The sequence below is a fragment of the Notechis scutatus genome, chromosome 6, assembly GCF_049901735.1.
Source record: "Notechis scutatus isolate UNSWTSFEM ecotype Mainland chromosome 6, rNotScu1.2, whole genome shotgun sequence".
NCBI classification, from domain to species: Eukaryota; Metazoa; Chordata; class Lepidosauria; order Squamata; family Elapidae; genus Notechis; species Notechis scutatus.
This window is the reverse complement of record NC_142014.1, coordinates 50,629,948-50,657,342: the sequence shown is the minus strand read 5'-3', so window position 1 is coordinate 50,657,342 and position 27,395 is coordinate 50,629,948. Positions and strand designations below refer to the sequence as shown.

Sequence of the window (27,395 nt, the reverse complement as noted above, 5' to 3'; positions counted from 1 at the left end):
GAACTTGACTGATCATGTTATATGCTGGTCTCCAATCTCCATCTTTTTCTTTTTTTGCCGTGGTTTGAAAAAAAATTCTGTAAGACTTTTAATGTTTTCCTCAAGTGTTTCTATTAGTTTACATTTCGTACACATATAATTGTTGGGTGTGAATACAAGCATTGCACAAAGTTTGCAAATCAGAACAGTGGCTTTTTTTTCATTACTGCTTTTGGATGCAATTTTTTAAAGAATATTGTCCAGTCTACTATGATGCAAGCATTCTATGTTGTATTTGCCACCACAACCACCACTTTCATCATCTTTGAAATGGGTTAATCAGATTGAACTCAAAACTGAGAAGCTTACTTTTTTCTGGGCCATATGCATTTTTATACAGTGATGCTTAAAATTCCTGAGCCCTTTTGAATTTTCAATAGTTCTACATAAATATGTCTTTGGAAGGTATTAATTCCCCTTCCAAAAGACATTTTGTTTTGAATTTGGGATGTTGCAAGAAATAAATATTTATTGATAGAAGTGACAATTAGATGGTTCAAGAATATGCTGCTCTCTAGTTTTTTTTACAGGGTAGTGAGAGATATGTATGCAAGGAGAAGCATGGGAGTAGATTGATAGTTCTCAACTTATGACCACAATTGGAACCAAAATTTCCTTTGTTAGGCAACTTGTGAGTTGTACCCAATTTTACCACCTTTTTGCCACAGATGTTTAACAAATCACTGTAGTTGTTAGGTGAATCATGTCATTAAGTGAATCCAGCTTCCCCCATTGACTTTGTTTGCCAGAATATGGCTGAGAAAGTCACAAATGGCAATCATGTGACACTGGGACACTGCAACCATTGTAAATACATGCTGATTGCCAAGTGCCCAGATTTTGATTGCGACTGTGGGAATGCTGTGAAGGTTGTAAGTGAGTACTAGTTTTAAGTCACCTTTTTCAGTGCTGTTATAACTTTGAACAATTGCTAAACAAATGGCTGTAGATGGAGGACTACCTGTAGAAATCTGGTACAGTACTTAAGAAATATATATAGTAAAACAGGAAGTGTTGGAGTAAAGAATAAACATGTGAAATGAGTGATCAATACGAAACAAGTACACTGGGGTGGTTTGGATATATAGAGAATGAATGAAAATTAAATTGAAAAATAAAAACAGTATATATAAAGGAACTATGATTAGTTTTAGAACAAGAGGAAGACTGACAAAGTTTGGATGGACCTAACATAATGAGAATTTGAAAATAGGAGAGAGGTGTTTAATCCTTCTTCTCTCAATTTCAAAACATGAATCAGTAGCATCTGTGTTGGACTAAGAATTCATATTAGTCCTATAAATTCTTCTTTCTCTGCTGCACATAACAGATGAGGGGGTGGGGGGGACACAGACATAGCGATATTTTTAATGACTGCCGGTAAAAAACAGAAAACATTGCAAGATACCATTATAACAATAGCTGTTTTCAATTCAGAAATGCTAGAACTAATATAAAAGGGGATGTTCTCATATGTCTCTTAAAATATGGCAGGAATGTAGCCAAAAAACAATTCTGTCTCCACCCGAAGATTAAAATATTTATTCAGCTATATATCTACTACTGACTGCATTTATTTCCAGGTAAACATGCTTATGCTTTCATCCTTAACCAATAGCCAAAATATAATTTACTATTTTGGAAGACTGCAAGAAATGCTAGTTTAATGTATTATTTTGGCAGGCAGTCCTGTTGTTTATTATATAAATGCAAAATCATGAGACAAACTGTATCTATAATATGAAAAGTATTACAATATATTTCAAGAGCATGCAATAATCATATCTGTCTATTGTCACATCCTTGTACCACTTTTGGTATTCATTTACATGTGCTGCTTTAAGAAATGCAGTATACAATTTAGAATTTGAAATGCAGTATACAGTTAAGATTGGAAAAACTGTTGTCACCAGCCAATTTTGTTTTTCCTCCACCAGTGTCTACCCTCTTTCTTATTGAAACAGGAAATTCTTAAGCTTTCGGAAAGGAGTTTAATTATACGATGCTGATAAACATGCATGGAGAAGAAAGAGATAGAAATGATTAGGAGTCGTGGGATATTTAAAGGGTGACATTTATAACTTGTTTTATATGAAACCTACTGCAACTTCTTTTCTGATTCTTCACATTTGATTTTTGACATACAGTAAATTTATATAGTTATGTTATTTTAAAATAAAGATTTTGCATACTCTCTGCATGATAGGAATAACCCCTACATTCACGATCCAAAAGAGGCAATACTCATAAATCAAATATAAAAACAAAGAATACTTACTTGCAAGTTGCAACCAATTAAAATTTAGTAGAAAATATTGTAGTCTTTTTCTATTTTTTTCCTGTATAACCATTCAAACAATCAATGCTTGTTTACAATCTAAGCTAAGCAAGGAAAAACCCTCCGATCAACTGAATCAATCTTTTTTTTTTTTTAATCTAGTAGCCTATGCAGCTGGAAGAACCTAGTACAGACTATGTGTGTATAGCTGTGAAAGGTAAAGTACATTTTTCAGCCAATTAACTCTGTTTTCAGCAGGATGAAAGAATCTGCTTTGAAGGATGGACTGGTAGGTGAACAGGTAATTAGCAATGCTCTAAAGGGAGGGCATGGGAAGCTTTCCTTCAGGCAGCAGACTCTGTTGGGTTTGATACCAATTCAGAACCAGGAATGGTATTTAGAGGATAACATCTGGCAAATCGATTTCCCTACCTCCCACTGTTTTCTTTTTGATGTGGGAAGAAAGGAAGTCCTGAAAACTAACATTTCTCTATGGCAGAATTACTTAAAGCCACAAGGGCCAATCTAAGAACCAAGGAGCATGCTCACAAACAGAAGGGAATAAAATGACATGGAAAAAGTATTCCTTTTTATAAAACTTTGTGAAAGGGAACTTTAAAAATGTATTAATAGATCCGCCAAAGCTGCAGATACTGAATAATGTAACTCTTTTTACAATTATATTGAGACACACAAAATGTGAACAGCTATTGGCAGTACGAATGACAACACATGTGATATCTTAATATAAATGCTATGATTGTTGTACTTGTGTCAGATACAATGCAAATATGTAACTGCAGCATTTGTTTGACATCATCACAAACTTGCCATTTTGATGTCATTGTAATTTATTACAGATACTATCATGTACTGACAGATAATTTGAGTACTGTATTTTTATGACAGTTTTTGGACTTGTTTATTCCTGTTTGTTTCCAATTCTTGCCAGATTTTGGCTTAGGCATTAAACTCTACAGAAATAAACCATTTTTCCTTCCTCTCCCTCAACAGAGGTTCTATTAATGGAGCTTCTCTTTTCAGATATGCATTATTTATCTTCCTTCACTCTTCTCCCTTCCCAAATGTTTAGCAATATACAATCATTGTGACAACTGCTGGTAAAACATCTATTTGTAAAACTGCTCACACACTACTTTGCAAACTGCACAAGACTTCTGAAAGTAACTAAGTGCTGGTGCCATAGCACAATATAAACTTACAATTTATTTTATTATTTTTGTAATCTATCATATACCATTCACTTAAGAGTTTTCCAAATGACAAATTTAGGCACAGAAAAGCATGTATCACAGAGGAGGACCAGCAATGTATTTTGTTACTCTATTCCACTGATAGCTCAAATGTGAAATATTCTATTTATAAATTCAAAAGTAGACTATTAAATATATATTCAATACATGCTGGAGTTGTAATTGTAATGTGCTTTTTAACAGTTTTGCCATATATTTACTAACTAACTAACTAACTAAATAAATGATGGCTTATGAGAAGGTTTCTGATTAGATAAAAGGATTTCTCAGTCTCCTACTGATCTTCTAAAAGTGAGCATTGATTGGCTCATGATGTTGCCTGCCAAATATTGTATTAGGTTCATAAATGCAGACCAGCATTTAAATGTCAGCAGGAGAAATTACAACAATTAAAAAGATTGTGGGAGTTGTAAATACTGATCAAGGGTCCACTGTGCACAAGTTTACAGCAGGTAAATATTCTTATAGAAGATGAGACTACAACACAAATTAAAACAGTTAATGGAGTAAATAATGCAGACCCAGTGACTAAAACATTTGTAATAAATAATGTACAGAATATAGTATGGCAAATCAGGGAACTGTATATATTACTCCAGGTGCAAATGTAACGAAGAATTATATAAAGACATTAATGATGGAATGATTTGTTGTAAGCATCCATCATAACTTATGGTAGGTTTCTTAATGCAGCATTAAGAGGCAAAGCTCTCTGCTATCATCCAATAACCAAGTCAAGTATTCTACTTAGCAGCTAGAGAGATTAAAGGGAGACTGGAAGCTACTGGAACCTATTATGTTATCACCAGTCAAACACTTTGTTACACTGATGTTCAAAAGAATAGTAAACCAAAGCAAAATATTCTTAGGACAACCCGTGTGAAAAAGATGTATTATCTGTTCTGCCTTTAGTGACCTGCTGCCTCTAGAGATGTTTTAACAACTTTCAGCCCTTTAGCTCTTTGCCTCATAAAAAGAATTGGATGCTGCCTATATTGTAATGAATACCTCTTCCCAAAATAAACAAAAGCCTTGCAGGAAGGGAGCATTTCAAAGTTTGTTAGATGCTCATGACTTCTCATCCTCCCCATGAGGCCTTTTTCCTTAAGTATAGTTTCACTCTCTTGTTTTATAAACTGGACTTTAATTAAAAACAGGAGTGATGCTCCTTTTTCTTCTATAGCATGAAATCTTGTACATGTATTATGCCTTCTTGTTATATAACAAAAATCCTGCTGGATCAGATATGGAAGTAACAGGATCTGCAAGATCAATAGCCTTCAATATACCTATCATCCATGAATTTATCAAATCTCCTTTTGAAGTCAATTCAAGCTAGTGGCTATCACATTTTGTGGTGGCATGTTAAAAATTATGCACTTTGTGAGGAAGTGGTTCTTTTTCTATTTTAAATTTGCTTTTAAAGAGGTTAATTGGATGATTCCAGTCTTAATTATTTGAAACAGAAGAAACTTTTTCCCTGTCTACTTTCTCCATGCTATGCATTATATCATGTCCTTCAATCATTATTTTCTATTACACTCTTTTTTTCCAAAAGTATCCCAAACATTCTAGTCCTTTCTCCTAATGAAGGAGAACATAAAATCTATCTATATGACCTGAAAATTTGGAAATAATTGAAGATGGTAAAGTGTATCTTCATAAAAGGGATGCTAAGAATACTTGGCCAAGTGTTTCTGCCTCTCTATAGCCAGAAGGGCTAGTTTCTAAGAATTAGGAGCTCATGAATTCTACCTCCCCCCCAAACAAACAGAAGGAAAAGCATTAACAGAATAATGAAATAACAGAGTTGGAAGGGACCTTGGAGGTCTTCTAGTCCAACTCCCTGCTTCAGAAGCCTGCTGTCCCACTGCTCAGGAAACCCTATACCATTTCAGACAAATGGTTAACCTGGGCTCTAGAGAAAGTCCATCTATATTTACTCAGTGTCAGTAAATACCTCACAATAGATGGCTTGCAGTAATCTAACATTTATGATGAAATTCAGGAACATTGGTGAGGTTATTTTGTTGATCAATGTTCTAATTTATTGCTTTCCCACTGATTTAATTCCCATAAGGGTTGATTGACCTATAATTTGTGAAGAAAGAGTTGAGACTGCATATTTTCTTCATACAAGTTTGATACCAAGAAGATTGGTCATTTTTTGTAAATAGCTGAGGTAACAGCCCCTTAGGATCAAACAGGATTCAGGGCCCTAAAGATAAAATCTTGGAACAAGCCTCAAAATTGCATTAGGGACACATTTTGAAGAAACAAAAGACTTCCTAAGGAAACTCAATTAAACAGTTTCATATGCCCATGGATTTGTGAAGGGGCCAAGTTATATAACATAAAATAGTTGAGCAACTTTATTGTAGCCATAAACAATTTATTGTAACTGGGAGGTGAGTGAATTATTCAGATATGTTAATTTCCTAGAAGCCTGAAAGACTAACCCCAAATATTTAAAACATTGAACTTGTTCTAGTTTATGACTTGATGAACCACTGGTTTTTTTTTCCTGCTGTCTGTTTTTGAAAGTAATGAAGCTAAAAGACTCCTTTTTTGAGCTATTTGAATGTCTGGATGAAATCAGACAGACCCTACCCAGTTGCTTTTTTCGTATTACTTATGAATTAGAAAAAAGAATCATTGATCCACTCAAAATGTCCCAGAGTCTAATTTCAGAGATGTTACTGAATCTTGCTTTAAAAATGAACAAAGGCTGCAAATAAAGTCAGATCAGAATGATTTCTAGAATGATCAGCTAGATGATGTAGCATTATGCATTGTCCTGATTGGAAACCCACTTGCTTGGTGTTGCTTATTCCTTCATCTGTAACCCAGGTATTGAGTTTGGTGAATTACCTGTTAAGTAATTTGTTAATGATGTACAATAGGCTAATTGGCCTATAATTAACTGTGTCATTTCTATTGCCCTTTTTATATAGGCAAACAATTATTTTTACCTTCCACTCCTGTGGGATCTTATCTGTGAGATTAATATATAAAAAGGGACAGGTCAATACTGGTGCCCAGTATTAGAGTTAGATTTAATTAGCAGGAAGGTGGGGGATACAATTGCTATAGGAATTTACCACACTTTTGGTTGATAATATATTTACTTTCTTGTATGTGACTAGCATAGTAAGGATAAGGACACATCCATCACTGAGATATCATCATGAGAATTGTACTGTCCACTTTTACAGACAGCATAACAAAATTTAGCTATGTTAAAGGAGACTGAGTCATACTGATCTGATAATAAATGTACATATAAAAGATCAGAATTTCTGATAGTTGAGTATATATACACACATACTTACACACGTGTATATGTAATGTTTGATTATAAATTAATTATAATTTATAATCAAACATTAATTATATAATTAATTATATTTATTTATTTATCTAATTTATTTAGGTGCCCATCTCAAAAGGAAATGACTCTGGGTGGCATACAATACTGAAAAAATAGAATATTTTCTGTATAAAGTGCAATATATAACTGTAACTGTTTACTGTTGTAACAACATATATTCTATATTTTATTTTTCTGTTACATTTTTTTCATTTATTTTTAAGCACTTGTTATGTATTTTTTGTCCTTCATTTTGTTTTTTTCTTTTCTGTTATTATTTTAAAAGCAATAAAAATTTTATTAAAAAATACAGCACTGTATCCTGGCTATCAACTGTTTCTAAAGAGTAGCAATTATGTGACATTGAGTTGACCTTGGCTGATTTTAAAAACCTAAGCAGACAATGGAACTGCTTAATATTGGATTGCTAAATCATCAATAAACCCCAGGGCTGTAAACTAAACTGGGATGTTGAAAGAAGAAGGCAATACAAAACAACTTCCATGTTATTGTTATAAGAAGTACATGAAGACACTAGTCAATTTTGATTTGAAATAAAGTTTATTTATAGGTGGCTATTAAAGTAATATTAGACCTCAACATCCCCCTCCACACATCCTCCTCTCTTCCTCACCCATCTTTTAATTTATATTGCTGAACTTTCATTATTTATTTTTGTTGTTTCATTGTTTTACTATTGTTATATTTACATTTTTATAATTTTACATTCTACTGTTGCATGCTGCCCAGAGTAACCCCACAGCAGGATGGGTAGCAAATAAATGTAATAATAAATAAAATAAAACTATACAATGCAGTCAGTGGTGTGTTTCAATTTTTTTTTACCACCGGTTTGGTGGGCATGGCTTGGTGAGCGCACTTTGCGTGCACACACACACTTTGCATGCGTGCAAGTGCCAAACGTGCACTTTGCGCAGGCGCAGAAACTCACCTCCTGCAATACTGCATTCTCCCTGTCACTTCAGCAGCTGTTGCGCGGCAATCTGCTGGGCACACAAAGCAGCTGCGCTTCAAAAGCAGGACATAAAGGTTAGTACGGGAGCCTGGACGGGCGGGCGAGCAGGCGGGCGGAACAGCAGAGTGTTGGAAAGAATTAGTTCGGTCTCCACTGCTCATCAGCGCTACCAGGCCGAACTAGTAGAATGCCAGCACTAAATGCAGTGCCCAAAACATCATCTACCAAACTCTGACTACTCAAAGCATATTGTGAATTTTAATTCATATATATATACATTTATCTTTGTGCTCCATGATTCATTCAGCTGAGTTTATAAACCATATTACTGATAAGTAATCTCAGTAAAACCTTCCCTTTTATTTGAAATGGCAGTATTACTCCCATTATGAAAAAATAAGGGTATGAGAATATACTGTTCTGACTTACACTGAACTCACTTTCATATAGGATTTTTGTTTTATTAAGAGTCAAGTCTAGACTGCCATATTTGGTAGCTGACCTCATTTCTCGTTCAGTTTCAGTATGCCCACATTTTCAGTACAGGTAGTCCTCGCTTACAACAGTTCTCTTACTGACTGTTCAAAGTTACAACAGCACTGAAAAAAATGACATGACCATTTTTCACCATAACAACCTTTGCTGCATTCCCATGGTCACATGATCAAAATTCAGATGCTTGGCAATTAATTCATATTTATGACTGTTGCTGTGTTCCAAGATAATGTGATCAGATTTTGCGACCTTCTGACAAGCAAAATCAATGGGGAAGCCAGATTCACTTAACAACTGTGTTACTAACTTATCAACTGCAGTGATTCACTTAACAACTGTAGCAAGAAATGTCATAAAATGGGGCAAAACTCACTTAACAAATGTCCCACTTAACAGAAATTTTGGGCTCAATTATGGTCGTAAGTCAAGGAGTACCTATATGAGAGTGTAGTTTTTAGTGCAGCTATTTATGAGGTTATTTCTGTTTAATGCCACAGGAGACTAGTATGGCTGGTTGATAAAATTCACCATTTAACATGGCATTACATGGATGTGATTTCATCCCTATGCTACAGCTCTCCAAAACTTGTGATTTGTTTTCTCACTAGAAGGAACACCTGGTTACCACCCTCTGCCCCTTCTTGGCCTTTGATCTCCTAATGTAACATTTTGGTTACAGTTCCTTATAGGATGGTTTCCCTCACATTAGGAGCTCAATATTTTTGGTATACAACCAATTAAATGTACACCACCTTGTAGTTTTTCTTTAAAATACAACCAGGTTTCATCTGGACTGTTTTGAATTTTTGCAGATAGTAAAAATGTTTTGGCAGATTTGGTAGCACAGCCAAAGCAAGCCAAGGTGTAATTGATAGGAATTTTGTTGGTTTCTTGGTTTTCTTCTGCGTGAACCAGAAAGGTGCCAAATATTCCCTGGTGCTTTTTAAAAAATAGCCGTAAGGATGGAGTGAGTGCTACCAATTTGTTTTTCTATTGCATAGAGTGGGAAATGGATAGGGGGAGGTTGCTCTCCCTCCTCCCCTCTTCAGCATCTATAGATATTACTCAAGCTATCTATCTTTCTCCTCCTCTACTCAATCCACTGCAGCAATGTGCCACAATTGGTATTTGGATCCAGCACCAATTTGGAAAATTGTCCTTTTATATACATAGCTATCAGAAACCTTTTTAAATGCAACAAAAGAATGGTGGCTCAAAGCAATCCACTTTATACCAATCACTGAGGGACAAAAAGAGATTTGCCAATAATCAGACAAACACACATCATGTGTTCTGGAAAACATTGGAAGCATACAGGTAAAGGCACTAGCAATGTATTTTATTTAGCTTTAGCTGTACACTGGGCTCCCCTTGAAGATCACCCAAAGTTACAACTGATCCAGAATGGTACATGCAATGTTGGGCAGTTTGGCCCATTACAATGTTATGCAAGCTGCACGAGCTCCCAGTTTCTTTCTAGATACAATTCAAGGTGCTGGTTATTATTTTTAGGGGCCTACATGACATGGAGTCAAGTTATTTATGAGATCATCTCTCCCTAAGGGTAGTAGCACTATATGAAAGAGCAGAGAAACCCCCAAAGATTTTTAATCCAGATTTACTGATTGCTTTCAGATGGAGTAATCTGATATCTCTGCACATCATAACTTTTCTTTCACACACATCCAAGATACACTAATTTCTTTCAGTTTAAATTAAATTCACACATTTGTATGTAATTTTCTCACCTTATTTACATGCATTGCTTTTGTATTACAGTACCATCATTCTGTGGAAAATCTACTAAACTTTTCTGAAGATGGAACTATATCAGCCCTTTTCCATCATCTTGTATTTCCCCAGTGCTCCAGGATTTTTGAAAGATGTGGTTCAGTGAAAACACACCTGCCAATTACTTCAGAACCTTGGGGTGTAATCCATACAGTCTTGCTGATTTGAACTCATCTAGAGTGGATAGGTGTTCTCTTACCATTTTCTTGCTTATTTTGACTTGCCTTCCTAATCAGCATTTTTCAGTTTTTTTTCCGAAAGGTTAAACTGGTGCGTGTGTGTGTGTGTGTGGCAGATGCCAAAAATTAGTTAAACACTTCTGCTTTTTCCCTGCTGCTTGTCACCTTTTTGCCATTTTTCCCCGTTAATGAACCAATCACTTTCTTGACCTTTTTCTTTTTATTTACATGTTGAAAAAAAAGCATCCTTTTTTGTTATTTTTGACTTTTGTTGCAAGACTTATTTTATTTTGAGCTTAACTTTCCTGACTTCATCTTTGTAGCTTCAGGCTATTTGGTGATATTCTGCCTTAGTTATGTGCCCCACAAAATCCTAGACAGATAGTTTAGGTGATCTGAGTAATGGGAGCTGGGAAGTATTAGTACTTCCAAGAATAAGTCAGTGATATGCATGAAGCCAGTCCACGCATAAGGTAAATGGCCCATTTAATTTCTCATTGTAACCAATCAAACTCTACCAAGGTGATCAAAAGCAGATCAACTGTATATATAGGGCTGCCCACTTTAACTGTCATCTCCTTCAACTTAAAATAAGCAGATGTGTTGAGATTGCAGCTCCCTGAAATCCCAGCAATTGGCCACAATATACCGTAATTCCAACATATCCGTGGACACCAGGCTGGAAGTAGCTGCTAAAAAATAAAGGTCCAAGGAAGGCAGTGGTCTATAGTATACCAACAGTGTTCAGACATACTATTTAAACTGATCTGCTGCATTCTGTATAACTCTTAAAATTAATGCCTAACAGTTTTCATTTTGATATTTTTTTAAAAAAATAAACATTCTCTCACTTGCAATTGAAGCGTAAAAATGATCATATTCATACAATATTTTATCTTATAACAATCAACTCATTCTCTTATGTCACTTCTGTGAATACCTTGAAAAATACCTTGAAAAACCTTGACAGAGAAGTCAAGCTGTATGCATATGAAATAAGGGCAATCATTTTTATGTATACAACAGAGAAGGGGTCCACTCACCCTTCTTTTTCTACCAGCTTCCATTTGCATTGTATTATCTGAAAAGATATTGGAAAGATATTGGAAAGAGATATACTTCTAGAATCTTATCAAAAATTGTTTTTAATTAGAGATTTAAAAAAAACTACATCCACCTTTGGTTGTCTAGCATTTAAATATGGTAAGTACAAATGTCAGTGTATTACTAACTTGATAATACATGCCTTATATTTTGTACCAATTCTGCTCTTTTGAGGGGGAGGGGGAGGCTAGATCTCACTCTACCTGTACCATTCTGATGTCACATGGAGCTATTTCCAGCCCAGTTACCATGGAAACCACAAGGCCTTCACACCAGTTAGCAGTTCAATATATAATTTACTCAGTTTTTTTCACTCAAGTGATTGAAGCTCATATATAGCAACTGCATGCATACATGTATGCATAACTTCCTACCAATTTTATTTTACAAAAAATATATAATTGTATGACTGTAGAAACAGTTAAACAGTAAATTCGTTCCTTTAAAGAAATTGCACAGACTCACAAAATGAACATTAACATTTAGGCTCTAATGTCAGTTTTTCCCAAACTGAAAACCTCCCAAATGTAATTTAGAGACCCCTATTGTGATGGCTACACAGGATCAAAATGTTAGAAGTTTGGTCAGTAGACTTGTAACATAGCATCTTTAGGAAGCTTCACTATATTATATGGTCAGTACTTTAAGAAACAATCAAGCAAATGGTTCTGAAGAGAAATTCAGTGTGAAATATACAATAGTGCCAGTGAACTAAATTAGGCTTGAAACCACAAAATCTAGATATGTAATATGTTAGAAAAAGGGCAATAATGGTCTGAGGTATTCCAGACAAGCCTTTCATAGGAAAGTTGATGCCCTCTCTCATTGCTAAGGTGGGGCTGGGGAGGGAATAAACTTTTATTATTTTAAGATACACAAGAAGATGTTACTATTGTGAAACCTGTGGCATGGGTTAAAAGCAATATTTCACTTTTCTCTGTGGTGAGAATTGTCATGTAGAAATCATGAAGCATAACAGTTATAACCACATGCTAGAGAGAAATTTGGAAGAAAGGAAGTAATTATTTTGCTACTATAGTTCCAGTCCAACTGGAATTGGGGAGTGGAAGGAAGGCATGTTTTAAAAGCAGAAATTAATGTCAGATTAAGCATTTCTCACAATTACAATTCAATATTGGGGGAAATGGACCCATTTAGTTGTAAATGCAGGCAAACCAACCAGGGAGTTAATAGAAGATTTCCTATACAGAGAAGAGAATCATTTTTCCCATCTTAATGTTACACGGAAAAAAGTTCCAGACGAAAATTTCTCTTTGGTGTAATACATCCTTTCAGAATCTGAGCTGATCATTTTCATTATAAAACATACATTTATTTTTAGTCTCAGCCAAAGAATATTAGATGTGAACTTTCAGTTGTAACTGAAACTTTTTTCTAGTTCTTGAGGCAGTTATTCTTTAGTCCCATCTCACTCAGTCTTTCTGAATATGAAGAGATGGATAAAAATTGAGTATTCAGACACACAACTGCATATCGGTACTCAGATTTTTGACTCATGTATTTCCTTACATGAATCAAAATTAAAGTAGCAAACATTAAAAAATTTAAAAGATCTTCAAGCTGCAACTTTTCAAGCAGAAGTTTTCAGATATTGGTTATCCCTGGATTTTTTAAAAAAATAATTCAAGAGATGTTTTTAATGCTTTCATTAAGAATTATTATTATTTACTCATGAACCTCTGCACAAACTCAGTGAAATGTAACAATTCCCATATAAATCCAAGAGGGGATAGACATTTAATTAAGTTGTGTCTTCTGATAACAATAGCCTTGTGGAAAATTTTCTTGTCTGAAATGTTTTAAATAATCTGCAAACTGGCCAGAGTAACTGGGAATCAGGTAGAATATAAATTTAATGAAAGTAAAACATAAGGAAAAATCTGAGGGCCTGCAAACTATAGAGAGATCATGCTTTTCAATATGTAAATATTAAAAATACTTAATGCAAGCTTTTCTTAGAAATCTTTTTATCTTGACATATCAGTTGTTGTTTCTTTATCTCTAAGGCCATAAAGAGTATACACACATTTAGTCTGAAATTTAATGTTCTATTTTAAATGGGGAATCTATGAGACTGTAGGCTGAGGCCCCAATATAGTATACCTGTTTATCTCACTATCAGCTCCCTTATAGGGTTCTTGTATGGAAAAAAATGGACAGGAATACTGTGTACATTATTTTGAGCTTCTGAAAAAGGCAAGATATACATTTAATGAATAAGTAAACAAACAAGCCCTACTGAATTCAGCTTGCTCTGAATTATTTTTTTATTTTTCTATTTATTTATATAGAAAGTACATAAGTAACTGCTTGGATTCTCTATTGTTCAGAAATGATTATACTGGCAAATTTACAAATCAGATATTTTTTTTCATATACCGTATTTGCCGGCGTATAAGACGACTTTTTTGCCCTGAAAAACATGCCTCCAAGTGGGGGGTCGTCTTATACGGCGAGTATATAACAAAGGTCGCCTTATACGCCGGCAAATACGTTGTTGTCACTCGGTGCAAGAGCGACGGGGCGGAGCTCCGCAACTTGCGAAGCCCCTTCAAGCCCAGCCGGAGTCTCTCTTCCTCCTCCTCCTCCCCACCCACCCACCCACTCCACTCGTGCGAGCGGACAGGCAGGCTCCAGGCTTTGCCCCCATCCCTCACCTCCTTCCATCCCCTCCACCCCCCAGTGGCAGAAACTTCGCCGCACGTGGGGACGAGTGGAGGGTGGGAGAGCAGCGACGCAGCTCAAAGCTGAGAAAGCGCCATCCTTGCTTTTGTGCTTCGGGAAGAGTTCGTGTTTTTGTTTTTTTGTTTTTCTCCCAGGAATGGATGCTGCTCGTGCGATTTTCTTTGGGAAGTTTTCTCTTCCCGGTTTCAGCCTTTGCTCAATCCTCCCCCATTCACTTCTGGAAAGGATGCTTGTGTAACTCTTTTCCTAAGCATTGCTGGGGTGGAGGGGGGCAGTGTGCAGCGTGAGCGAGAGGCTCTTTTCCTTTCTCCCTGAGCGCAAAACCGTCTGCCTTCTTCTCTCTTGGACGGACCGAGCAAGGCTAATAAGATAATAATAAGATAATAAGATAAGATCCTAAGCGCGTTGTGGAAACAGATCTGGATCTCATTGGAGAAAGGTAGCAAATGAATGAACTGGACTTTTGGCAAGTCTCGGGTAGGAACTCGACGCTTTCTGGAAAGTTAGTGAGCAGGAAAATAGACATCCTTTCCGCTTTCTCCCAGCGTGGGTATTTCATTATCCCTCCCTGTAAGAAGTAACAACCACAAAGCCAAGGGAAAAACGATGCGCAGGAAAAAGCCACAGTAGGAAGCAAGATTTCTCCCCACCCCACCCTCTCTCTCTGAAATAATTAATGTCGCAATCAGTGTGGTGCACCCTTGGAGACAAATTGGTTGGGGAGGTGGAAAGATATTAAGAAACAACTCGACTGTTTTTCGTCCAGTTTTATTTTTATTTATTTATTTTCCCTGAAAAAGCAGATCGCTCAACGGTGTCACAAAGAAAGGGAGAGGAATTGAGTGCCAGCCTGAGAAAGGCGAAGCTGCCTCTCTAAAGCATTTTGGTGGCTTTGTAAGTTTGGGGGAAAGGGGCGGGGGTGTCAATCAATAATTATATCCAGAATACCCCAAGTGTTACAACTTACCGTATTTGCCGGCGTATGACTTTTTTTGCCCTGAAAACATGCCTCCAAGTGGGGGGTCGTCTTATACGGCGAGTATATAACAAACTCTATATTTTGAGTGGAAATGTTGGGGGCTCGTCTTATACGCCCAGTCGCCTTATACGCGGTATTAACAAATATATTTTGGGCAAGCCAATTCAATCAATTTTCCTCCTTTTCATGATAATTTCTTCAAGCTTGAATCTCCAAGCCTCTGTGGGAAGCAGCGGAAAAGGTTTTCATAGTTCACACCACTGATCAATTTTTTTAAAAAAACCCACCCTTAATCTGATGTCATCTGATGTGTTGACAAACATTCTAACCATCCCCAGTGATCCAAATTGTACCCATCAAAAATATCGAGATTGGGAAAGATTGTTTTAGGAACTGAAGGAACAGGTCTCACTATAGTTCCAAACATTGATATAAGAGATTGGAAATTATTGTCAAGCCTGAAATTGACATGTGTAGCCATTTTATTTAGCCTTTTTATGTATTCTTTTTCTTTCTTTCTCTTTGCTCTCTGGTATTGGGGGGAAGGGTTTTGGGCTTGCCACATTCCTAAGGTGGGAGGAGTGGAGATAGAGTTGTTTAGGCTAGGTGGTGTTTCTTCCCGTGGGAACGAAAGCTGACCTTGCTGAGACCTGAAGGTGGAGTTTGATGACACCAGGCAATGTTGATTTACTTCTATTGGAGAATGTGACTTTTAGAGGTTGTTTCTAACTTCCAATATTATGTGGTGTAATTCCGGGTTGTGTCAGATCTGGAATTACAACAGACTTTGCTAATTTGATACTATTCTAAATAAAAGAAATTATTATGGAAGATGGACTTCGCTGTTTTCTTTTTGAATTGATTTCATCACTTGGAAACCTGACAATTATACTATCGCACTACTGTATGACATTTGCTGTTTAGAAATTTTCTAGATTTTGGGTTTTATGTATGAAACAGCTCTTGTTTCCAGACACTGCATGACTTTGGATCCTGAGATAGATGATCCCATAAAATACCTTTTATTATCCTGTCAGGCCGGCATTACTAGCCGTCTGGGGCCACATAAAGGTCCCCCAAATTCTACATACTTCAAAAAGCAAACAAAGATCTAAAAAGAAAACACTGTCCAAAGAACTTTGTTCCTTATCACACATTCAGCAATCAACACATAGATAAGAAAAAAACCAATGACATGTGCAGGATATTAAGAGTTATATAAGCTAAAATGAAAAACTGTAGCCAGTGAAGTCAGATAGACTGATTACATACTACAACAACTCTGATCAAGACAGGTAGAACCAGCTATCACACATAAGACGTCACTAAAACTTATTCCCTTTTATCAAAGCACTGATTATATTACCTAGTTTGGTAATGAAACATATGCAACAAGAAAACTATTACTGAGTAATTTATTGAATTCTAGAAAATTTTGTCCTTTCATTTTTCAAGTACATTTCTAGCCTCGAATAACAGAAAATTAGAACAGAATGTACAGGTCATCTATTTTAATAAAATGTTCTCCTTGCTCCCCAGCATTACTGTTCTGGTTCAACAGAATAGAAAAAGAAAGAAAAAGGAAAAAAACAATTAGTCTGACTGACAAAGTAAGGACAACTAAGGGGCCTCTTATCCTTGCACATTCACAGGAGTTTTTTCCCCTGTTCATTGTACTAGAAGCTTTCCACTCCTTGCTAATATTGCAACTACTACTTTTCACTCCTTGCTAGTATTATAACAACTATCATGGCAATATTAGCCATGATAGTAATTAAGCATTCTCTCACTCTCACTCTCTTACACACACACACACACACACACACACACCCTAATGTTCAACAAAGTTGACTGGAATGAAAGCTAGAATAGATAAAAGAAAGTATTGTTTTATACAGTGAGTAATTAATTTGTGATATGGAATTCAGGTCTATTAAGACTAATGACTTTGAAGCCTCAGTGTTTTATCCTGAGGTTGTGGGAAGTATATCTCCAAATGCCAGCTGAAACTGTATAAAAGGGGTATGTTTCCACCTCTTGTTAGCAAGTAGCCCAGGGGCATCTGGCTGAGCATTGCCAGAAAATGCTGAGCTCAGATAAGACTTGGTTTGATCCAACAGGACCATTCTTATGTTCTCATGAAATCGGAAGTTGTAGAACACAACATTAAAGAGTTAAAAACAAGTTATTTGAGATTATAAAATGACAAAGGCAAAATTTAATTTGAATTAAGCCATGAAATTTATTGTAATTTCAGGATATATCACTGCCACATTTCTAAAGAAGGAAAAGTATCTTAGAATATGCCAAGAATTTCCTCCTCCCATCATTCCTTTCCATCTGTCACTAAGACAATTGCTCAAACCTGTACTGTTACAGGTAATTAACCAGTTCTATTTAATTGTGAACTTGATAATTCATATATATGGTTGAGCAATTCTAACATATATGGTTATTGGAAAACCTGTCATGAGAGTATCAAGGATTGGACAGTGGTTTTAAGATGAAATAGGACAAGCTTTCTTTACTTTAGCATAGACTGGATGGATCCTTCAAGAATGTCACATTCCTCTGAAGATATGGCATGTCTGTCTCCTGTACAAATATCTACATGCAATGGCCTTTAAAGATGCAGGATTCATTTCAACATGTTGACCCTAAAGAAGCAGATAGGACACTCCACCAACTGGGGCTTGCATACATCCCCTTTATGGCTCCTTGAGATATTTGGGAGAGGGGCTGGGAGAAACTTTTTAAGAGATTGGGTTATTTTGGAAGCTCTGGAAGAAGAATATCAGACAGGTCTTCCAGGCTTCCATTAGACAATTACCACACTATCTCCTTCCCTTTTTAGTGAGGGTTATTGAAAAGGAAGTAGAGCTTCAGGTGCTGAGTGGCCTAGAACTAGCAGGTTAGCCTGACCTTTTAGGCAAGGTTTATGCCTGAATAAGGAATGGAAATGGCATTGGTTGTTCTAATAGATGTCCTTAATAAGGACTTAAGTAAGGGAAAGTTTTGTTTGACCTCGCAGCAGGATTCAATACCACTAATCATGGTATTTTTCTGGGCTGTCTATGAAGATTAAGGGCAGGCATAATCATTTTGCACTGTTTCTTCTTCACTGGTAGGATGATCCAGGGTGGTGTTGGGAATGACAGATCAGTCTGATGGGCTCTCTTTTGTCAGGTGATATATAGCAATAGTAATAGCACTTAGACTTATATATTATTTCATAGTGCTTTACAGCACTTTCTAATCTGTTTACAGAGTCAGCATATTGCCCCCAACAACCTGGGTCCTCATTTTACCAAGCTTGGAAAAATGGAAGGCTGAGTGAGCCTTGAACCAATAAGGATCAAACTCCTGGCAGCGAGCTGAATTAGCCCTCAATACATTGTCCCACCAAAGCTTCTATATGATTCAATCCTATCATCCTTTTGCAACATGAAACTTCTGGGAAGGATGTTCATAGACCACCACCATCACCAAAAACACAATTTGAGTCAGTAGATGACTGGAACAATCTTTGTCTATAGTAACTCCCACTTTATGGATCAGTCAGCAATCAGAAGAGGCAAAACAATTCCCCTGGTATCTTTTTGAAAAGGTGTAAGAAGAGGTTTTTTTTATAGGCACTTGAGGGTTGTCACTACTACTGAGGTTAATTAGCACCTATGTTTATTAGTAGTTCTTATTGCTTTGGGATTTTATTGTTTGTTTCTGTAGTTTTTAGTTTATTGAAAATCCATAGGAGTAGATTCTTGTTTATGGAAGATGTAACATAATGTAAATATAATGTAATTTCTAGTATTACCAAATATACCTGTAAAGTCATAAAACAAATTTATCACTGAAAGATCAAAAAACTGGTTAGAGATAGGTATATAAAGTTTGGACCTAGGTATGAATGTATATAATATATCACCTCTAACTGATTCTGATGCCCTAACAATCTAAGGTCAGTACAATTTACAGCAGCAATCGAAGGGATGAGAAGACAACATAATGGCCAAACAGTCTATTATGAAGCACAACTTTGGGACATGCTCCACTTGGTACTCATATTTTCACTAAAAAGGCCATTGTGATAAAAGAAGTCATCAACATGATCCGTAGGCTCCAGTGTAAAAGCTGAGGAACAGACCCATAATGACAATGAAGGTTGATGCACCCAGACACTATTTTTGCTGCATTCTGAAATAATGTGTAGCTACTGTTTGGTTGCCTCAGTATAGAAGATTTTAATAATGTTGTACCTACTGTCAGGCATTAAAAGAAAAAAGATAAAGCTTTTTTCCAAACAAAATGCTTATATTTAGCAAAGTATGCCTGATAATAAAACTCAGAGATACAACAGAAGAATAAAATTTGCAGGCTGTTTCTTTTCCTCCAGGGGTGGGATTCTACCATTCGTACCTATTCGCTAGAACCAGTTGTTAATATTCTAAGCAGTTCGGAGAACCAGTTGTTAGAAGAAATTATTGGCCTAATCCTGTAAGGAAGGCAGGAAGGAAACATTCTGGTGTTGCTTACAGAAACTGCCTCTCCGTTAACCCTTATTACATTCTTGGCAGGACTGGACTTCCTGTCTCAGTAACATCTCTGGAGTTTTTTCCCCCTCCTTTGCTGGTACTTTGCTTGTGTGGAGTGACCATTCAAAGTTACAAAGACACTGAAAAAAGTTACTTATGACCCTTTTTCACACTTACGACTGTTGCAGCATCCCCACAGTCATGAGAGGCCAGGCGAGGAGATGCGTGCCTCAATGTGAAAGATATTGAATTGGCCATGCCCAGCCAATAACATGACCACCAAGCCACATCCACCCAGTCATATGACCACCAAGCCATGCCCACCAACTAAGCCACGCCCATAGAACCGGTTGCTAAAAAATTTGAATCCCACCCGTTTTCCTCTTTATATTTTCAATCCTACTACTTCACAAATATAAATCCTGAACATACAAAATTGGGAGAAGAACACTAAGGCGGAAAATTAAATTTGTATTCCTGTACCTTTGAACACCTAGAAATTGGTTTGGGCAGCACTTCAAATTAAATTCTTAAAAGGTATTCTGGTATACATAGGAATGCAATGCTCTTTAAAGCAGCCATGTCTTTTACTGATATTCCATGGCTGCCTTTTGAAACTGCCATGTGAGTACAGAAAAAAAACATGGTTATTTTAAAATTGCAAAGCAGTATTTCATTTGTGCCCCTGCATGCTTCAAAACACATTTTTGGAATAAAATGTGAAGCAGGTGCACTGCCATAATTGAATTTTAGTTTCTTCATGAATTAAATGTTCAGAGTACTTCACTTCTAATCCAGGAAATCAGGTGAATTTTTTAGGTATCCATTCTTCCAATAAAAAGCTATCCTCTTCAACAACCTGTATATGTGACAAGGTGTAAAGTTATGTTCATACTCCCAAGCTTTTATTATTATTATTTAGTTATCCTTGGTTTTTTTCCATTTTTAAAAATTTATGTGTATGGTGATCCTGTTTTATTGTTGTTCTAGTTATCTAAACTGATGAAGAGCTAAAGAATAATTTAAGGTTTGGTTTTTTTTGAATATAGTTGTATAATTCACTTTCTTCAGAAATTAAAACAATTGGTTAGCCAAAAACTATTGCAACCTGGTAAACCATGCATGCATAATATCCGAGATCCAATGTAGTTTTAAATCATATTTCCATCTTCTTTAACACAAACCAACAGATTCAGATAATAGTTATAGGAGAGCAAGGAATAAGATCAAAGATATATTCTAAGAGTAGACAAAATTGTTGATTCATAAAAGCAGTCACTGAAGTTTAAGACAATAGTCTTACATCTGCTGAAATATGCATTCATTTCTATGCCTAGATTTGATTTTGGGTCATTATTATGTTACTTAAACTAAAAATGAGGAAAAACCACAAACAATTAAGTTCTTCTTCCACAGCAGTTTTCCTCTTTTCTATAGTACAGAGATTTCATACAGTGCTGTTAGCTTAAATGGAACAGAGCTAGAGGGAGAAAGTTGCCATCTTGAAAGTCACTATGACATCCATCCTCACCTGGTTTCTGAAAATGTAAAAACAGTGGAAGCTGCTGGAAATATTCTGATCCACTGTTGTCAGGAAAGTAAGTATGATGTTTAGCACTATAAACAGATCACTCAAAATTGACAGACCCATACTGCATATTTTCAGAGATGGAGTCTCCCTCTTTCTCCAGTTACTAAGCTGACGATTTGCCTGCCTGTAATTCTCTCTCCTATATAATTTGCTTTAAAATAAGAATATTTCTCTTTCTTTCCTCTACTTTGCCCATGGGTATCTGAAATTACAATGAACAAAAAGTGAAGAGAGATAGAAGGAATGGAAGTATGTAACGTTTAGAGAATGTTTGTGATTAAGGAAGTGAAGTAGAAATGTAAAAGACAACAATAATATATCTATAATAATAATAATGATGATGATGATGATGATGATGATGATGACGATGATAGGCAAATAAGGCACAGCAAAAATGCTTGTTATTGACAACAGTCCAGAAGTTAGGGAGAGGGTTTATTCCATGGCAGAACAGCAATAAATGGAGCTAACAACTATAAAAAAGCAAAGCAGAATTTTTTTCTTTCAGTCTTTCTAGTTTCTAGATTTCACATCCTCAGTTGTTGTATTATCTTATTAAGTTTTATCTTATTAATCACATGCAATTCATATATGTTTATTCAGAAATATTTCCACTAAGTTAAATGTATAGACTGCAATATTCATACTTACTTGAAATAAGGCTCATATGATTCAATGTGTTTTACTTCTAAATACAGCAGCACAGGAATGCATTGAAACTAGAAATGAAAAAAAGGTATTCAGTTAAACTTATAGTGTTTTAAGGGTTGGTCCCCAGGAAAGTTTAACCTCCAGGCCCTTGCAAAAGAACTTACTATAAAATGAATTTGAAAGTTTGAATATAAGGGCAGTGGCTATTTGCAATCCTCAAACAATAACTTTTCCTTTCCAATCCAGAATTACCAACATCATGGCACAATTCTTCCTGATAATCTGATAATGACTAAAATCCAATAATATAGTCCATTGAGCATTGCTTTTGCCATCAGGTTGCAACTATGCATTACTTTTGAGTTCCATACATCCCAGCAGAATTTATTTCTTTAAAAAGCACCTAAATCACACATATCTAAATACAGTATAATTTTGAAAACTCATATAAAGAATTCCCCAATGAGTCTTCAAAATTTTATACCAGTGTGCAGAATAACTAAATTCTAACAGCATTAACCCAGGATGTAAACCGTTCAGAGCTGTTTTTTCTTTCCTTTAAAAATATATATATTTCTTGTTTCACTAGCTTTGTTATTAAGATCATTTACCATATAGATGCAAGGGATGTATTGTATACTATTGCTATGTGCATAGGCATCCATACTGGATGTATAGTATATGTCAACCTCAATACTATGCCATCATGACAAAAGCTCTTCCGTGTTATGACATCACATCATACAAAGGGTGGAGCTTTGTCACAACAAGGGAACATTACTTTCATTTTCATAAAAGGATTGGACAATATAATTTTCCTTTTTTTCTTCTCCATTTTTTGCTTTTTGTGGGATAATTCAATTTTTTTCTTCAAATTCTGCACACCTATCCAACAGCTGCTTAATATAACAAAACATATTCTTTAACTTGTGACATGGGAAGATTTCAGAAAATGCTTTCTGGAAGCAATGTTAGTAGTTACAATAAAAATATATAAAAATCTCAGAACCACCTACACAGGTATTAATATTTACCCACCTTATAAGCCTCTTGCATAGATTTATAAATATATTTGAAGCACCTTAAGCAAACAGGATATACTTTGTATAAACACTGTTTATACATATGAATATGGTTACTGTAATTCATAAACATTACATGTGTCTTAGTAAGTAATGTAAATGTGTTGTTTAAAGGCCATAATGATTACAAGTATACAGCAAGAACTATTCCTACAACATCACAATATCAATGTCTGACCAAGCCATCATCATCATCATCATCATCATCAGTAGCAGCAGCAGCATATAATAATAATAATTATTATTATTATTAGAGATTAATTATTATTATTAGAGATAGGAAGATTTTAGGTCATTTTAGAAATATAGGATACTTATAAAAGCGACAATGTTAGTGATATGAAAGTCCTATGAAATAAATGAACTATCTTATCTCTCTTGCAAGACCTGTAATAAGACTACAACAAAGGTCTTGTTTCCCCACATAAATTCTAGCAAAATTTCAGAACCACTCTTCCATTCTAAACATAAATCTCTGACTATGTCTAAGAGAAAAAGAAGGCAAATACTGGATCTTATTTAACCATCATTTTGACTCCAATTACATATAGAGAAACTGGAATGAAAAAGAACAGGAATGGGAGGAATGTCTGATCAGTTGTCTGGACAGGAATCACTTAGGCCTCATTTCACAGAGAAAAGGTGGATGTTTAAAACAAGAGTTTCAATTTTCCTGGCTGTCTAGATACTCATTTCAGCCAAGGAAGCAACAGCACCTGTTTAAAGTGCCTAGTTACATATAGTGCCAGGCAGTTGTGAAAGAAATATTCTGAATTTGGCCCAGATTCTCTAGTCTCTCTGTAATGTACAATTCAGCCTATTTATGGACTGTATTTAGCCTTGAACCAGACTGAAGCAGACAATACAAAGCCCCAGTGTATCAAGCTTTTGTTTATATCTTAAACAGTTCTGTATAAAATGCATTTACATTAAAACAATTCATCTCACTGGGGGCTGACTATAAGCATGTATGGACTAAAAAAAGGGCAAGAAACAACAAACTTCCCCCTCAGTGATCCCCTGAAATCAGAGTTCAGACAGGCAGTGAGTGTCATACCTGTATTTATGGATAAAGAACTCCAAGATCGAGAGCTGTCATATCTGCATCCTTCCACTGCATGTAGAAAGAGGGGAGGAGGAAAAGGGAGGGGAGGAGCAACTAGCTTTAACTGGATCGTACCGGTAGCAGCTCCATCACAATTCAATCTGTCAAGGGCTGTACAAGAAATATGTTTCTTCAAGATTTAGACAAAAAGGGGGGGAGGGAGCATTCTCTCTCAAAAATGCAATCATTTCCATACTAAGCGTCTTGGGCTAAAGCAAACTTGCATGCATACAAAATCAGGCACTTATATGCATAAAAAAGGGGGGGTTAAGGAAGACAAAGATTTAGTATGGAGTTCAGATGGGCTGGAAGTAAAATTATTGGGATCACAGAAAACAAGCAAAGGAAAAACGATATGAGAAGAATTATTCCTTTCCTGTTACCCTGAAAACCCATATAATGAAGGGGCTGCGAGGATAATTGCTCTCACTTGTTTGGCATGGCAGGGCATCATGCTGCCACGGGGCCAATTTCCTCTCTTCTTCTCCCAATTAGCATGCCAAGTAGTCCAAACAGCTCATTGGGTACTGATTGGAGAAGCAGACTAACAGCCAAATACCTCTTCATCCAATGAGAAGGCAGCATGTGTTTTGCTAGAAAGCTTCAGCTTCCTTCATTTTGTGTCCTTCTCTGCTATCATTCTCTCTCTTCTCCTCAGGAGACACTAAAGGAGGTGATAAAAACAGTGAACTCATCCTTCCCTTCCCAGCTGGTCTCATTCACAGCTCACAGTAGTCCTGGCTTCCTCAAGGGACCCACTAATGAAGACAGCCGATGGCGGACATTAATCTCTCCCCCCACCCCACCCCTGTCGATTTATACTGCCATAGAGAATTCTGGCTCCCAGCCAGAGGAGCTCAGCACATTCTTCTTGTTCTTAGACAGTAAGAGAGACTGCCGCACTCTCATACACACCCATTCCTTTCAAATACACATTGAGACCGTCAATTTAGGAAGACAGCAGCTTGAAGGAAACATTAGAAAGTCAAAGAGGTGTTGAATAACACCTTTACATTCCTAAACAATCCCTTTATTCCAAAGCACTTTGCAGGCACAGCTTTCCAGCTACAGTTCTCTTTTCCAGCTATCTATATTACAGCTACAAGGCAGGGAAGATTATAAACTATCAAATGGAATTTTAGACAGTCAGAAATGATCCCAACTAAAACCTCACCAGTAAAAAGGATTTTAAAATACATTTTGCTCTCAGACTCAACTCAAGATCCCTCATTCTAATTAGTTACCTGCTTTTCAAATTCAAATATGTTTTATACAAATTAACCGCACCAAACTTGATTGCAGGAAATATGACTTCAGCAACAGAGTGGTCAATGTCCGGAATACTCTACCCGACTCTGTAGTTTCTTCCCCAAACCCCAAAAACTTTAACCTTAGACTGTCTACTATTGACCTCACCCCTTTCCTAAGAGGTCTGTAGGGGGCGTGCATAAGCGCACCAACATGCCTACCATCCTGTCCTATTGTTTCTTATTTTTCTTATATGTACCCATTTCATGTATTCATAACTATGTATATACTTATACTTATTATCTTGTAAGCGATTGACAAATCAAAATAAATAAATAAAAATAAATAAAAACAGCAAAAGACTGGGTTTTTTTCTACATTTCCAATTCACAAACTAGAGATAATTAGTGTTTGTTGAAAAAAAAAACTAGATTGCATACTGAAAATAAAAAGTCAAAGGGATAACAAAGATTTCTGGATAATCAAAAGCTTTTGAAAACAGGAAAGGAGAGAAAAAGAATAAAAGGGCAGGATCTGGAAGGGAGGAGACTGCCTGGAATTAAAAAGAACTTACAGCAAAATCTCAACAAGACTTCCAAAAGATACATTTTAACTGAAATATCACAACACAACGGTGGTGATGGTAATCCTCTGGGGTTCCCTGTACAAGCATCCCTGATCCATGGCTCAGGACTGCCACCAATGGAGGGAACGAAGAACTGCCAAGGGGACGCGAACCCTCCTTGGAGAGTCGCCCTGCTTGCCCTCTGGTAAGGGAGCAGGAACCACTGAAGAGTTTGTGCGTGGAAGCGGGCCCACGGGACAATCCCAATGCACGATATCATTTTGCTGAGAAGTTGAGACAGCAAGATGATAGGCGCCTCTCTGGAAGACAGGATCAGCGACATGACTTCCCTGATACTGTCTTGACGCTCCTGTGAGAGAAAAACCTGTCTGGCCAAGGTGTCTATGATAGCCCCCAAATGCAAGAGTCGAGTCGATGGTACTAGGTGGCATTTGTCCAGGTTTATCGAGAACCCGTGCTCTCTGTTAGGAATGTAAGTCACCTAACAGTTATTTGGGTTGGAAACATATAAACTAGGATAGACATTTTAATACTATGTCTTTAAGAGAATGTTAAACTGTAATTGGGTGTGGTTCCGCAAATGGCCATAAGATGGAGCCAGAAACCTGGGTTGTTTAGTCTCAGAATAGAGTCTCAGTGAGTCTCTGTTTCCTTCTGTTAGAGTTGCCGTTCCTCCTAAATGACTGTTACTGATTGTTGATGTAAGTCTGTTACTGAACTGTTTTCTGATACTGGACTTTGATATTTGGATTATCCCTGAACTGAACACTGACTGCCTTACCTGCGAATGACTTGGACTGCTTATCTTGGACTGTGCTTAAACGTTTATTGGAAGTAAAAACCTACATTTACTGTCCAGTGTATCTGTGTGCTGTGTGTGTATTATTCAACATTACTCTCACTACATCTCCCTGTATGCGCTCATTCTCCTAACGGGGAATTACCTCAACACTCTCGAAGAATCCTGATTGTCGACATCAGATCCTCCTCTGCCTGGGGTCAGGAAGAGGATGCTATCAGGATGTCATACAAATAGCATTGGATCCTTATGGGTAAGGCTCTGAAGTGTGCCGCTACCGCTGCCAAGAACTTGGTAAAAGTCCGAGGGGCTGATGACAGGCCGAATGGGAGAGCCCTGTATTGAAAATGGTGGCTGCCATAGCAAAACCTCAGGAACTGACGGTGGTTGGGATGTATGGGCACATGGAGATAGGCCTCCATCAAGTCTACCAAGGCCAAAAAAATCTCCCTCCCGCAGTCCCTCTAGAATGGAGTGGAGGGAGTGCATCTTGAACCTTCGGTAGCTAATCTGTTAGCTGTCTGTTGAGCCTTTTCAGGTTGAGGATTGCTCGCCACCCCCCACCCCCCCCAAGGCCTTTGGAATCACAAACAACATTGAATAGAAACCC

At 36.6% G+C, this 27,395-nt stretch overlaps 1 protein-coding gene across 2 annotated transcripts in view; it reads right to left on the bottom strand.

Moving 5' to 3' along the window:
* TCF20 (transcription factor 20) overlaps nucleotides 1-22,032 on the bottom strand; it is a 92,495-nt gene extending 70,463 nt beyond the window's left edge. Inside the window, exons 1-2 of one of the 2 annotated variants that reach the window (XM_087968225.1) lie at nucleotides 21,966-22,028; nucleotides 11,446-11,483 (exon numbers count right to left, since the gene is read on the bottom strand). The gene's annotated coding sequence lies outside the window, so the exon portion shown is untranslated. Of the gene's footprint in view, nucleotides 1-11,445; nucleotides 11,484-21,965 lie in introns of both variants that reach the window. The other variant, XM_087968226.1, reaches the window with a different exon arrangement.
* Between the last annotated feature and the right edge of the window lie 5,363 nt (nucleotides 22,033-27,395).